At 37.2% G+C, this 5,157-nt stretch overlaps 1 long non-coding RNA gene across 1 annotated transcript; it reads left to right on the top strand.

Annotated features, from left to right (window-relative positions):
* Nucleotides 1-309: 309 nt before the first annotated feature.
* On the top strand, nucleotides 310-3,313 carry LOC114654580 (uncharacterized). The gene is made up of 2 exons (XR_003716729.2): nucleotides 310-471; nucleotides 3,014-3,313. It is a non-coding gene; the product is annotated as an uncharacterized LOC114654580 (long non-coding RNA).
* The last annotated feature ends 1,844 nt before the right edge of the window (nucleotides 3,314-5,157 follow it).

Here is a 5,157-nt window from a genome sequence, read left to right as displayed (position 1 = left end):
TAAGGTAGGAATAATAACTGTCATTTCTGCTGGCTAAATACGGTAATTCACCTGATATACTAAAATCCTTTCTATGTACATACAGTATTTCTAAACAGCAGCTCTGTCTATTTAAAAGAGAAACGCTAACAAGAATGTCGACGGGCTTGTCGATTCCTAATAACGTTTTGGGGTTCGTGAGCGGTCCGGGCCTGTCACCCATAACGTCTCCGATCTGCAGCCATACCCTTCTCGGGCCCTGGGAGAGAACACGCGCTGTAAAGTTACCACCTCCTGCAGCCAGGTACTCGGCTGTCAATCTCAGCAAAGACGGAACCGGAAATTAATTATCCTATAAGGTCATCTCCGGCGCCTGTCTAGTTGCCATAGTGATACCAGCTGCTTGCTCCAAGTTATTTCCTTTTACAGCTTAAACGAGAGCCTGAAATGATTTATTTTAGTCGGCGTGCGCTTGAGAGAATTTATATGTTTGTGAGTATCATATATTGTTTACTGTTTCCAGACAAATTACAACTGAAATGTTGTCGTTTTCTTTGAAGTGTTGAGGCGAATAATAAATCAATATATTGCGGTTGTTAGGCCGAATTCATATTTTTATCCCATTATATAGATAAAACACAGCAAAAGTACAGAAAAGGGAATCAAGTGAGCTGAGCTTTCGCTTTTTTTAAACTAGTTTACTTAACGTTTTACCTAAGATGAACTGTAAAAGTCAATTCATGAAGATCCGCCTTTTTATATTCTTATGTACATTCAAAACTACTAGTAGTATGAGCTATGGTGAAAGATCCAAAGAGCTGACTTTTTCATTCTAAACAGAAGCTGAAGTTAAATGCCACCTGCTACTTTAAAAGTATTTAACACGGCCATAGATTAAAGCTAGTGAAGGGTACACTTAGCGCAAATGGTAAGAATGTTTTATGTATAACCATGGCTAATAAACAATGCCATAGAATAGTCTTGTATTTATCAAAGCTTGTTATATGCTTATAGTGTATAGTTATGTTTTTCACCATAGTCTGATCCTACCGTCAGTAAGACCTTAGGGAGTATTTGTGGTTAATCAAACCAGGCAGGAAATTTCATTATTATCTTTGATTTGCCTTCCTGCTGTCTTTAGGATGTTGTCTATTCTCAGTACACCTGTGACTTTGTAATGCACAAAGACTATATTAGCAAATATATTCATATAGTATTCATAAAGAAGTGTAGCTCTAAGCACATTACATATAGTAAAAGAAAAAAAAATTATATTCTTTAATATCCTTATATCCATTTGTAGGCCAGTTTCATCCAGTTCTAGTATCACATAGAGCTGTGGTCTATGCAGGCAAGAACCAACCCTGGGTAGGGTGCCAGTCCAGTACAGTGAGCATTCATCTCATCTACCTGGTTCGACAGTGCATCAGCACTTCAGCAGGTACAGTAATCAGTTTGATAGTGGGGCTCTGTTTTATATTTTGCACTTCAATTTACAGTTCATTTTCTTCATTTACAGTTAGGCTATTTGGCATACTTCTGGTCTGCGTGGTATGTACACTACATGGACAGATGTATGTGAACACTCCTGTAAATTATTGAGTTCAGGTGGTGTTAACAGGTACATAAAATCACATAACCATGCACTGTCCATTGACAAAGATTGGCAGTAGAATGGAAATGAAATTCCCATGGATAAGCTGCAGCACACAAGTCTAAGTATACTATATACAATGCTAGGCTTTGGTTGGGGTGGTGTAAAGCATGCCAACATCATACTCGGGAGCAGTGGAAACATGTTCTCTGGAGTGATGAGTCATGCTTCTCTATATGGCAGACTGATGGATGAATCTGGGGTTGGCAGATGTCAGAAGAACTCTACCTTTTGGAGTGCATAGTGCCTAATGTAAAGTGTGGTGGATGAGGTATAGTGGTCTGGGGCTTTTCTTTCAGGATTAGAGAAAGGCCCTTTGGTTCTAGTCAAGGGTACTGCTAATGCTACAGCATACAAAGACATTTACGACAATTATGCACTTCTCATTTTGCAGCAACAGTTTGGGGAAAGCCATTTATTATTCCAGCATGACTCTGCCCCTGTGCTCAAAGCCAGATATTGTTCGACAAGTGGATGGCCTGCACAGAGCCTGGACCTCCACCCTTTTGAACACCTTTAAGATGAATTGTAACGCCAGGTTTTCTCATTTAACATCAATACCTGACATCACATGTGCTGCTTTGGCTGAATGGGCAAAAAAAATCCCTAATATGCACATCAAAATCTTGTGGAAAGCCTTTCTAGAAGAATGGAGGCTATTGTAGCTTCAAGGAGGGGAACATCTCTATATTAATGCCCATAGTTTTGAAATGGGATGTTACATAGGTGTGATGGTTATGTGTTCTTAAATCTTTTAGTCATATAGTGTATATTGAATCTAGAGGGTTGCCATAAGGGCCTCTCCTATCACATGAATTAAGTTAACACAAAAGACTTTGGGATGTAGGAGGAAAAAAAAAAACATTTCAGACACAAGGTTAATGTGAAAACCCCACACATATAACGACTGGGACTTGATTCAAACCTGGGCCTCTGGAACTGTGAGGATGTAGAACTAACCACTGCACCAATCTGTGCCCTGCCTACTTCTATGCTGTGTTCAGAGTTACTTAAACTTCAGTCTTCTCCTTTCTGTCTTTTACTTAAAAGCAATTGGTATGTTCTCACCAGTATTAATAGAGCATTGTACGTGCATATGATGCTTTATGTGATGAAGGAGACAAGTCTCGTGGTGTCTGTCCATCTAGTACTGATCAGGACTTGATTTCAGTGGCCATTAGAAATTAACTATAACAGTAAAAATGCCCCCAATCTTGATTTTTGCAGTAGACTGGTATGATACTATGTTCTTTCTGATGCCAAGACCGATTCTGGTCATACTGCAGTCAATTGAAGTCTTTTTGACAAATGAATATACACAGGTATCCAGGTGTTTAATGTTTGCAACAGTCTCATTTCCGTTGTCTGTTTCTCTTTCAGATACTATTGGTCATTGTGCTTATTTCCTGGGGATTTGTTATTTATGCTACAAGAACAGCTGCAAAATGGCAACTTGAACTTGATTTTAAGACAAATCTTAATTCCTAATTGCTTTTTCCAAGAGGATTTTAACAATACAGTCAAAGAAACAGAAACACCTAGCTGCTTTTGTGGATGCCTGCTATGTGTGAATTTCCTGCACCTTTTATTGCATTACCAATGGGAAAAGAAACTGCAACTGGTAGAAAGAACCTATTTCTCTTCAGATTGTGAATTACATTTAACAGACTGTTAAGGTAATTTTCAGGGATGCTTTATGGCTATTATTGCAAACATAGTGACCAAAAAACCCACAGTTTTCTTGGCCTTATATTTTATGGTTTACAGTATTTCTGAAATGTCTAATTATCTATGCATTATTTGGAACCACTTTACAGAGAGCCAGAGCTGCTTATGTCACTAGCACCTTATGCACGGCAGAAACCAATGCTGGATGGAATGCTAATTCATCTTTTGCCACTCTCTCATGGACACCCATTCTAGGCTAAAATAAGGATGTCTGTTAATCTGTTTATCAATGGAAGAATACCTGGTGAAAAATCATATAAACGCAGGAAGAATGAATAGGACTATACATGAGCCCAGTGCCCTGGAGTGGTGAGTGCTAACTAGTTAGCCACCAGCCTGCTTAGTTTAACATCAGTCAAATAATATTAAATATGACAATATACAAAAGTTCCTGTGTATTACAGGACTGGAAGTTGCTTGCTTTAGTCTCATATTCAAGAGCTACAACAGTGTATGGTTCTTATCTGTTTTTCTTATTCTTTTTGCTGAGTTCATTGGTTAACTGTTTACATGAGGTATACTGTTTGAATATTTCAATAGTCTGTAAAGTCACATTTACCAAATGCATCCAAGCTATTATCTAATTTTTGTTTTCAAAGAATTTCCATCTGACCGTTGCCAATTATAATAATGTATTGCAGTGATTAATTCTAAAATTCAAACATTAAAGGTTTTTCACTGGAAAATGAGCTGTTTAAATGGTTCCTGAAATTTTATTTAAAGGTTTTGTCTTGAATAAAAAGAAATGGTATATCTTAATGTGATATACTGTATGATCAACCACTGTATTCCAGCATCATGAAATAATGTGTGGAGAAGAAAAAGTTGAAAGCAAGTGTTTGGTAAAATATCCATTTTCTGCCCTGCATAAGTTCAGTTTGTGGCTTTAGGATTTGGCAAAACACTCAATGTATACATTTGTCTTTTTTACTGAGCCATTTGAGAAGTACAACTTGGTATCTCCTTCTTTCATTGTTACTACAAGGTGAATATTGGAGTTGATTGATCACTTTTTTACAATTCTAAAAGATGTCATGTTCACTCAATATCTGGAATTGGACACAGCTCCAGGTTACAACTAAGACTGGATTAAATTCTGAACATTGAACTAGACATAAGAGTACATACAGTATTTAAAAAGAGACGGTGATAGAAATCACAAAACAAACTTGATGAGAAAATTCCATCTTCACTCATAGTAGCCATACAATGGTCATAGTGGCTGTACTAGCAAAAATTCATATTAGTTATACATCTTTTAGGATAACCAGTCAGTTTATATGCTTAATATTTTAAGATCAGTAAGTCCAATTATTTAAGAAAAAACTTGAAACAAACTGTTTAAAAATATTTCACATTCAGTTAAAAGTGTATTCCAGTATCGAGGCTATGGTAGGTATTATTTATTAATCCATTTTCAATATTTGGCATATTTCTATATGATAGTCTTGTAAAGGATAGGGTGTATCCCGATGTACAGGCTAAATTGCTCACTACAGCCTAGTCATTCTGGCCTGCTAATCATCTCCCCGTCTCTAATTGCCACCTAACTGCTAATGTGTGATGAGCATACTGGTGCAGAAATGCAGGTGGATGCTACATATAAGTGGTGGTTGAATTGGCTCCCCACTCACTGAAATGTTTTGAGTAGTGAGAAAACTGCTATTGTAATGGATGGCATACAGAGACTGGACTGGACAGATAGATAGATAGATACTTTATTAATCCCAATGGGAAATTCACAGGAGGACTGGGTAAAATAATTCATTCAGGACATTTTCTCCACTAAAATGTTG

This window comes from Erpetoichthys calabaricus, chromosome 7 (genome assembly GCF_900747795.2).
Source record: "Erpetoichthys calabaricus chromosome 7, fErpCal1.3, whole genome shotgun sequence".
Taxonomy (NCBI): domain Eukaryota; kingdom Metazoa; phylum Chordata; class Cladistia; order Polypteriformes; family Polypteridae; genus Erpetoichthys; species Erpetoichthys calabaricus.
This window is presented reverse-complemented; position numbering and strand designations above follow the sequence as displayed.